The following is a 10,868-nucleotide window of genomic DNA, read 5'->3' on the forward strand; positions in this document are numbered from 1 at the left end:
AATAATCTCAGCTGTTGTTCACCAGTAACTCTATCAGAGATAGCATAGCAGAAAACTCAGAGTTACAAGAATGCACAGAATCGAGCACAGCAATGGTTCCGGCTGCAGCAAGAGTAAAGAAATGTCTAACCAAGAAGAACATGTTTGAAAATCTCAGAGAAAGTTTGTTTTGCTATCTTTAAACCAGTGGTTCTCAAGCTTGGGTATATAGTAACATTTTTTTAAAAAAATTGGAGGATAATTGCTTTACAATGTTTTGTTAGTTTCTGCCATGCAAAAGGAGAAGGCAGTGGCACCCCACTCCAGTACTCTTGCCTGGAAAATCCCATGGGCGGAGGAGCCTGGTGGGCTGCAGTCCATGGGGTCGCTAAGAGTCAGACACCACTGAGCGATTTCACTTTCACTTTCATGCACTGGAGAAGGAAATGGCGACCCACTCCAGTGTTCTTGCCTGGAGAATCCCAGGGATGGGGGAGCCTGGTGGGCTGCCGTCTATGGGGTCGCACGGAGTCTGACACGACTGAAGCGACTTGGCAGCAGTAGCCATACAACAATGTCAATCAGTCGTTAAGTAACCATATGTCCCCTCCCTCTTGAATCCCTCCCACCCCCCACCCAATGTCACCACTCTAGGTTGTCACAGAGCACTGGGTTGAGCTCCAGCTCCATGTGTTATACAGAAACTTCCTACTAGCTATCTGTTTTATATATGGTCATGTAAATGTTTCAGTCCTACTCTCTCAGTTTATCCCGTCCTCTACTTCCCCTGCTGTGGCCACAAGTTTGTTCTATGTCTGCCTCTCTATCCCTGCCCTGCAGATAGGTTCCTTAGTACTATTTTTCTAGATTCCATATATATGCATTAATATATGATATTTGTTTTTCTCTTTCTGACTCATTTCACTCTCTGTAATAGACTCTAAGTTCATCCATCTTACTAGAACTGACCCAAATTAATTCCTTTTTACAGCTAAATAATATTCCATTGTACATACCTATACTACTTCTTTATCCATTCATCTGTCAAAATGGAAATAAAAACAAAAATAAACAACTGGGACCTAATTAAACTTAAAAGTTTTTGCACAGCAAAGAAAGCTAAACACAAAATGAAAAGAAAGTAGTGCTTTTAAGGAAATAGATTTTGGAGTTCCTGTGCCTAGAGATTCTGATTGGAGTGAGGAGTGGAGCCTGGGCAACAATAGGTTTAAAAAGTTCCACCGGTGATTTGTATCCAGCCATGCTTGAGAATATCTATGCAAGCTGCTAGATTGAGGGACTCATTTTTTAACAGGAGAAATCAACTCTGCAACACAAATCACTAATGACATAAAGACTGGAAACAGAGGGAAAGCTTCCATATAATTTATGAGAACAGATTTTTTTAAAGCCAAAAAATAATTCATAGGTAATGAATATTCCAAAGACTATTTAGTGGACTATATTTAAAAGCCAAGTTCACAACTAGGTTTAATTCCAGTTGATTAAGTAAATATTGCCCAAAAAACCTATTACCTTTTGACAACCACTCCAAACTGATGAAATCTCTGGTGCTATCTTGACTTGTTTTATGTCCTTCTTAACTAAAAGCAGATTTCTGTTTGAGCATTATTGAGAGTTATTCTCTGAGGCTTTTCCCAAGACTTGCAACAGAATCACCTGGAGTCCTGGTGAAAACACAGATTCCCAGGTCACACCCCAAACTTCCTCTAGGCTCTCTCCTGTAACAATTCTGAAGCCAGTTCTAGTTAAACTTGAATCTACATTGTATCTGCTGTTACAGAACATCTCAAGCTCTGCTATTAGTTTAGTTTGCTGTGATAGCTAAATTAAGGAGGTGAGTCCATTTTAAGGTATTCTGAAAGAGTCTCAATTCTCTTTATTGAGATTTTACCAAATTCTTATATTTTGTGGCATAAAATGATTAGTGCGTGGACCTTGAAAAACTGTTGTTGCACGGAGTTTTTCTATGGAGTGATATTTGCTGTAGTGAAATATGACCTCATTTTTAACTGAATTAGTGAGGTACCCTCAGAACACTCTGCCAACAACAGCCATCTTGTTCAAAAATGACTTGATTTGCCACGTTAGAAATATGGAATCCAATGTGTAAGTCTGAAATCTAACTTCCTTCTGCTCTGACACTTTTAAAAATATATTTCACAGCATTAAATGGAGGAGAAATTTTTCTCACCTCATAAACTTGTAGCTTTATCCACTGGGTAAAATAAGGACAATTTTCACTGATATTTAACTAGCACCAGTAATTTAAATTTTTAACTAGAAAAAAGCATTTATTTTATCTTGTGAATATCATCATTACAAAAAGATGCATCAAGAAACAAAAGAAATTCTTGCTGGAGGGTAAAAATTGGAAAAAAAAAAAAAGAATATCCAGGCTGTCATTCATTTTCTGTTTCTGTTTGCTTTCCTCACAGGTATAACCTGGCTATTCTGTCTCAGGAAATGGAAATGTTAGTATCTGATATAAATCAGGCGTTAGCTTATGCAATCCCCCTTCCCCATTTCCCCAGCCTGAAATTGCTTAGTAAGAGATTTAGGTATATTTGAAAAGAAAAGAAGATTAGATATAAACAGCCAAGTCTCCAAAAATCCACCCATTGCTCCATGATAATCAGAACCTCCACAGGACTGCTTTATGATGGCTAATTATGTTTTCATCTCTCTAGCAATAAATAGCTTCTCTAAACTTCATTTATTTCATTCATGAAGACCCACTGATTACCCAAGATTCTAGTCCCTGTCTATCATATAAATCTAGCCAGGATAACCATTTTCTGTCTGTATCTTTGTTTTAATAGCTGCTATCTTTTCTCCACTTTACAGTGTAAAAGTGTGTAGATTTAGCCTAAAACACTGGACATTTTAAGATAAGTTTATGTTCTTTACATTCTTTATATTATCTGTCAGTTCAGTTCAGTTTAGTCGCTCAGTCATGTCTGACTCTTTGTGATCCTGTGGACTGCGGTATGCCAGGCTTCCCTGTCCTTCACTATAGCCCTGAGTTTGCTCAAACTTATGTCCACTGAGTTGACAATGCCATGCAACCATCTCATCCTCTATCACCCCTTCTCCTCTTGGCTCAATCTTACCCAGCATCAAGGTCTTTTCCAGCGAATCAGTTCCTCGCATCAGGTGGCCAAAGTATTGGAGTTTCAGCTTCAGCATCAGTCCTTCCAATGAATATTCAGGACTAATTTCCTTTAGGATTGACTGGTTTGATCTCCTTGCAATCCAAGGCACTCTCAAGAGTCTTCTCCAACACCGCAATTCAAAAGCATCAATTCTTCAGCACTCAGCTTTCTTTTTTATTTTTTTATTTTTTAAAACCTGCTTCAGTTTTTTATTTTTTTATTTTTTTAAATTTTAAAATCTTTAATTCTTACATGCGTTCCCAAACATGAACCCCCCTCCCACCTCCCTCCCCATAACATCTCTGTGGGTCATCCCCATGAACCAGCCCCAAGCATGCTGTATCCTGCGTCAGACATAGACTGGCGATTCAATTCTTACATGATAGTATACATGTTAGAATGCCATTCTCCCAAATCATCCCACCCTCTCCCTCTCCCTCTGAGTCCAAAAGTCCACTCTACACATCTATGTCTCTTTTGCTGTCTTGCATACAGGGTCATCATTGCCATCTTTCTAAATTCTACATATATGTGTTAGTATACTGTATTGGTGTTTTTCTTTCTGGCTTACTTCACTCTGTATAATCGGCTCCAGTTTCATCCATCTCATCAGAACTGATTCAAATGAATTCTTTTTAACGGCTGAGTAATACTCCATTGTGTATATGTACCACAGCTTTCTTATCCATTCATCTGCTGATGGACATCTAGGTTGTTTCCATGTCCTGGCTATTATAAACAGTGCTGCGATGAACATTGGGGTACATGTGTCTCTTTCAATTCAGCTTTCTTTATAGTCCAACTCTCACAACCATACATGACTATTGGAAAAACCATAGCTTTGACTAGATGAACCTTTCTTGGCAAAGTAATATCTCTGCTTTTTAGTATGCTGTCTAGGTTGGTCATAGCTTTTCTTCCAAGGAGCAAGTGTCTTTTAATTTCATGGCTGCAGTCACCATCTGCAGTGATTTTGGAACCCAAAAAATAAAGTCTCTCACTGTTCCCATTGTTTCCCCATCTATTTGCCATGAAGTGATGGGACCAGATACCATGATCTTAGTTTTCTGAATGTTGAGTTTTAAGTCAGCTTTTTCACTCTCCTCTTTCATTTTCATCAAGAGGCTCTTTAGTTATTCTTTGCTTTCTGCCATAAGGGTAGTGTCATCTGTGTATCTGAGATTATTGATATTTCTCCCAGCAAGCTTGATTGGGCTTCCCTGGTGGCTCAGAGGTTAAAGCATCTGCCTGGAATGCAGGAGACCTGGGTTCGATCCCTGGGCCAGGAAGATCCCCTGGAGAAGAAAATGGCAACCCACTCCAGTACTCTTAGGCTACAGTCCATGGGGTCAGAAAAAGTTGGACATGACTGAGCGACTTTCCTTTCACTTTCTAATCTTGATTCCAGCTTGTGATTCATCCAGGCTGGCATTTTGTATGATGTACTCTGCATATAAGTTAAATAAGCAGGGTGACAAATATATTATCTATAATATTATCTATAAAGATTTATAAATATTCCTTTTAATGTTTTATATAGTATTTCATACTTAAAATGTGGTATGCCCATCTATACCTCCCCACCTTAAGAAATAAAACATTATTAATACAGACACCATGGACTCCTTCCAACAAGTTAATTCTTTAGATGGAGATACCACACTTAGCAAGCTTAGGCACAAGGAGAGAGAATGATTATGGAAGAAAACACTGTATGTATGCATATGATAGAAAACATAAACCTAACCATGATTTTAACTAAATAAAATGTTTAGAAATTCCAAACTGATAAAAGAATAACAGGGCTGGAAATCCCATGTGTTCAACTTCTGTGATTCCATTCCATGTGGTTCAACTCCTATCCCACAAAGAGTCAGACATGACTGGGCAACTGAACAACAACAGCAACAACTCCTAGGCAGGTAACTTTTAGAAGACTACATGAGTATTGTGCAACAGAAATAAGGAAAGGAATCAGATCTCATTCATTCAACAAAAATACTATGTTAAACCTGGCTTCTAGCTCATTTTAAGTTAAATTTAAGGCATCACAATTCAAACTAAAAAGTTTTCTGTTACAAGTGAGGCACGTTCACTGTAAGAAAGAAGGAACAGCAATTCTTGATGAGATCAGAGAAAACTTTCTGCAAGAAGCAATACCTGAACTGAATTTCAGGGCACCAGTAAAAGCCAGCAGAGGGCAAGCAGAAAGGTGTTTAATTTGACTGGCTGTGAAAGAAGAAGGCAGGTGACTGAAAGAGGGGCTTTGACTTGCATCCAGAATGCAAGGATGGCAAATGACCTTCCTCTCTTTTCTAGTCAGTCATGGCAGTCAACTCTATGCTTGTGAGAAGAATCAAGACCAAATCCCAGTTCTTCCACTTATCAGCTGTAGAAACCTGGAGAGTTTATCCCTTGGAAGGTATTGAATAAATGATTGCACAGTGTTCTCATCTGTAAAATGGAAATATAATGACAATACAACTGCTTGCCTCTTGCAGCTATTAATAGCTAATTATAAAGTGTTTAAGCAGACTTTCTTGATGGCTCAGCAGGTAAAGAACCCTGCCAAGAGGGAGACACAGTAGACACGAGTTCGACCCTTGAGTCAGGAAGATCCCTTGAAGGAGGAAATGGAAACCCACTCAGGTATTCTTGCCTGAAAAATCCCATGGACAGAGGAGACTGGTGGACTACAGTCCATGGGGTCACACAGACTAGGCTATAATTGAGCAACTAAGCAAGCAAGCTTTCAAAGTGTTTAAGGAATGTTTGTCATGTAATAAATGCTAAATAAATGTTAGCTATTATTAACAGTATTCTTCTAAACATGGATAAAATTCTTAAAGGAATACCAGACCACTTTATCTGTCTCCTGAGAAACCTATATGCAGGTCAAGAAGCAACAGTTAGAACCAGACATGAAACAGTAAACTGGTTCAAAATTGGAAAAGGAGTAGTTCAAGACTGTATGTTGTCACCCTTTTTATTTAACTTGTATGCAGAGTACATCATGAAAAATGCTGGGCTGGACGAATCACAAGCTGGAATCAAGATTGCTGGGAGAAATATCAACCTCAGATATTCAGGTGACACCACACTTATGGCAAAAACTGAAGAGGAACTCAAGCCTCTTGATGTGGGCGAAAGAGGAGAGTGAAAAAGCTGTCTTAAAACTCAACATTCAAAAAATTAAGATCATGGCATCTGGTTCCATCACTTCATGGCAAATAGATAGGGAAAAATTGGAAATAGTGGCAGATATTATTTTCTTGGCCTCCAACATCATTGTGATTAACAGATGATTGCTCCTTGGAAAAAAAGCTATGCCATATCTAGACAGTGTATTAAAAAGCAGAAACATCACTTTGACGACAAAAGTCCTTATAGCCAAAGCTGTGGTTTTTCCAGTAGTTATGTACGGTTGAGAGTTGGATCATAAAGAAGTCTGAACACTGAAGAATTGATGCTTTTGAATTGTGGTGCTAGAGAAGACTGCTGAGAGTCCCTTGGACAGCAAGGAGATCAAACCAGTCAAACCTAAAGGAAATCAACCCTGACTATTCATTGGAAGGACTGATGCTGAAGCTCCAATACTATGGCCACCTGATGCAAAGTGCCAACTCATTGGAAAAGACCCTGATGCTGGGAAAGATTGAGAGCAAGAGGAGAATGGAATGATGACAGAATGAGATGGTTGGACACCATCATCAATGGACATAAGTTTGAGCAAACTCTTGGAGACACTGAAGGACAGGGAAGCCTGGTATGCTGCAGTCCATTGGGTCACAGAGTCAGACAGAACTGAGTGGCTGAACAACAAAAACAACGATACTTCAACCAATCAGAGTTGGCATCTGGGGGAACCTTTCAGCCCACTCTGATACCTGATACAACTCTGATTTCGAGCTCTGCATCCTAGTGCCACTCACCTATACTGATTCTTATCTACATTTAAGCAAGTTTACTGATTCTTATCTACAGTTAAGCAAGTTTTCTGTGATTTAAAAGACCCTCTCAGTCCCGAACACCAAGTCACACACAAATAAAACTAGTTGCTGACACACATAAAATATTTTCTTGATGATTTAGCGATTGTTTTCACTGATTTTTTCTGTATAACTTTAAATAAAACACATCATACTGTAAGTAGTTTGGACTTTTGTCCCTCTGATGGATTACTTCTCACTCACACTCAAGTATATGACTTTTTTATGACTTTATCTCCCAGTTTGTTGAACTATATGTCTACCACCTTTCCATTCCTAGGCAGAAGAGTTTAGCATCCTTTATGAAGATGTAATATTGGCACATGTGGTTTCCACCAAATGATTCTTAAAAATTCTCAAGACTAAATCCTGAGCCAGGGATGCTCCTCATGCATGCATTCATTCCCACTTAGAAACACCTCTGAGGTTCTCAGCAACTGGATGCTAAGGACATAGCCCCAAGCAAACAGGCATGGTTTCCACCAAAGAAAAGCTTGCTATCCTCTGCCCATCTTTCAAGCCCTACCCTATAGGGCTTTGTTAGCCCTAGAATGGAGACTGTTGCTGCCCCCAAGATGCCCCTGGATTTCTTTCACTAGCTCTGTGTTCCCACCCCGATCCCCAGCCTCCACTCCCTCTGTAATAATCTTCAGAGGATTACTTTGAAACTGGAGCCACCTCACTTATGTAAAACCCAAAATGCCTGAGAGTGACGCCACCCTGTTGGGCAGCCCATAGTCAATGACTAACAACTCCTTTGCTTTAAAATGTGACAAACTCTGCAGTGTAATTTACAGTACAGAATTCCACATTGATCGGGCTGAATCTGTTGCTTGAAATCCCACCCTTGCTTGGCTCTTATTAGTTCTTCCTTATGGATATTTCCTTTATAACTCACTAACACCTGAGTGCCTGGTTCAGGCTCTGCTTCTGGAAGGACTCAACCTATAGCCACCTGTCTGCTTATTGTTAAGCTATAGCATTTATCACACTGTTTTATTTAGTGTGAGTCAAGTGATATAATCGATGTTGCCAGTTGCAAGAGGATGGAAATCATGATTCATTCATCTTTGAAACCCCCAGGTAGTGACACACAGTTGGAGCTCAGTAAATTTCTGGTGAACTAACTCAAGTTGAAATGCCTCTGGCATGTCTCACCACCCCATCTCCACCCTTTGCCATCCATTTCTCTGATCTTATCCCTACCTTTCTGTCTCTTGATAACTCACCTCCACCACACTGGCCTTCTTAATTGTTTCCCTAATATATGAAATCCACTCTTGTCTCTGATTGGAATACTTGGCCACCACCCCCTACCCCTTACCCTCACCTTGCCTCTGCAAGGCCCTCCTCCCTCACTAAATTCAGGTCTCTGCTCAAAGGACTTCTTGTCAGAGAGGCCTTCCCTGGTCAGATGATCCAAAGCACCCACTCCCTACCACAACTGTGATTCTCTAATGCCAACTTTCTCTACCAGCATTCCATGAAGGTATTAAGCCCCATAGAAAATGAATTCAGTGACTGTTTTCTCCCATCTCCCAAGGATGGTACCAGGTGGTATCATTCTAGTTGCATAGGGGAGAAGTTAATTCATCATATTTAAAGGCTACCTTTGGGCACCAGAGCTTAATTCTCTGGTGGAAGTGGTAGAAAAGGGCTGTTCTAAACTAGCAACACCCCCTCATATATATATACATATATTTTTTTTTCTTTTTAGCTCTTATCAACATCTGACAAATTATTTCTTTGTCTCCCTACCTTACCCCTCACTAGAATATAAGGACATGGATTTTGATTCAGTCTCTGCTTATCAAACTACCTAGAACTGGTATATAACAAACACTCAAAAAGCATTATTTGAATAAACTTCACAGGATGTGTGCATGCTTGTGTGCTATCACTTGAGTCGTATCCAGTTCTTTGCAAACCTATGGACTGTAGCCCACCAGGCTCCTCTGTCCAAAGGATTCTCCAGGCAAGACTACTGGAGTGAGTTGCCATGCCCTATTCCAAGGAATCTTCCGCATCCAGAGATTGAGCCTGCATCTCCTGTGGCTACTGCATTGCAGGCAGATTCCTTACTGCTGAGCCACCAGGGAAGCCCAGTTTCACAGGATAGATTTGTGTTATAACTTTTTGTATGAAAACTTTCCATAGTAAAAGGATTTCATGTTGAAACTTCCCCATGTTGAAAAAAATGTATTTTATAGATTACTCAAGTGAAATGATGAGAATATACAGAAGAACTGTACAAGAAAGGTCTTAATGACTCAGATAACCATGATGGTGTGATCGCTTACCTAGGGCCAGACATCCTGGGCTGTGAAGCCAAGTGAACCATCAGAAGCATTACTACAAACAAAGCTAGTGGAGATGATGGAATTTCAGCTGAGCTATTTCAAATCCTAAAAGATGATGCTGTGAAAGTGCTGCACGTAGTGTGCCAGCAAATTTGGAAAACTTAGCAGTGGCCACAGGACTGGAAAAGGTCCGTTTTCATTCCAGTCCCAAAGAAGGGCAATGCCAAAGAAAGCTCAAACTACTACACAATTGCACTTATTTCACATGCTAGCAAACTAATGCTCAAAATCCTTCAAGCTAGGCTTCAGCAGTATATGAACCAAGGACATCCAGATGTACAAGCTGAATTTAGAAAAGGCAGAGGAACCAGAGATCAAATTGCCAATATCCATTGGATCATAGGAAAAGCAAGGAAATTCCAGAAAAACATCTACTTCTGTTTTATTGACTGCGCTAAAGCCTTTGACTGTGTGAATCACAACAAACTGTGGAAAATTCTTTGAGAGATGGGAATATCCGATCATGTTACCTGCCTCCTAAGAAAACTGTATGCAGCTCAAGAGGCAACAGTTAGAACCACACATGGAACAACAAAGCAGTTCCAAATTGGGAAAGGAGTACTTCAAGGCTGTATATTGCTTATTTAAATTTATTTAACTTATATGCAGAGTAAATCATGCAAAATCCTGAGCTTGATGAATCATGAGCTAAAATCAAGATTGCCAGGAGAAATATCAATAACCTCAGATATGCAGCTGATAACACCCTCATGACAGAAAGCGAAGAGGAACAAAAGAGCCTCTTGATGATGGTGAAACAGGAGAGTGAAAAAGCTGGCTCAAAACTCAACATTCAAAAACAGATATAAAGAACAGAGTTTTGAACTCTGTGGGAGAAGGTGAGGGTGGGATGATTTGAGAGAATAGCACTGAAACATGTAGATTACCATATGTAAAATAGATCACCAGTCCAAGTTCAATGCACCAGTCCAAGCCAGTGCACTTGGACAACCCAGAGGGATGGGATGGGGAAGAAGACGGGAGGGGGGTTCAGAATGGGGGACACATGTACACCCATGGCTGATTCATGTCAATGTATGGCAAAAAACACCACAATATTGTAAAGTAATTAGCCTCCAACTAAAATTAATTAATTAATTTAAAAAACTTGGATTGTTACATCTGGTCCCATCACTTCATAGTAAATGGGGGGAAATGGAAACAGGGAGAAACTTTATTTTATTGGGCTCCAAAATCACTGCAGATGGTGACTGCAGCCATAAAATTAAAAGATGCTTGCTCCTTGGAATAAAAGCTATGACAAACCTAGACAGCATATTAAAAAGCAGAGACATTACTTTGCCAACAAAGGTCCCTAGAGTCAAACCTATGGTTTTTTCAGTACAGATGTGAGAGTTGGACGA

At 39.8% G+C, this 10,868-nt stretch overlaps 1 non-coding gene across 1 annotated transcript; it reads left to right on the forward strand.

The window, feature by feature from the left end:
• The first annotated feature begins 4,372 nt into the window (after positions 1 to 4,372).
• Positions 4,373 to 4,445, forward strand: TRNAS-GGA (transfer RNA serine (anticodon GGA)). The gene has a single exon. It is a non-coding gene; the product is annotated as a tRNA-Ser (tRNA).
• The last annotated feature ends 6,423 nt before the right edge of the window (positions 4,446 to 10,868 follow it).

This window comes from Capricornis sumatraensis, chromosome 1 (assembly GCF_032405125.1).
Source record: "Capricornis sumatraensis isolate serow.1 chromosome 1, serow.2, whole genome shotgun sequence".
NCBI lineage: Eukaryota > Metazoa > Chordata > Mammalia > Artiodactyla > Bovidae > Capricornis > Capricornis sumatraensis.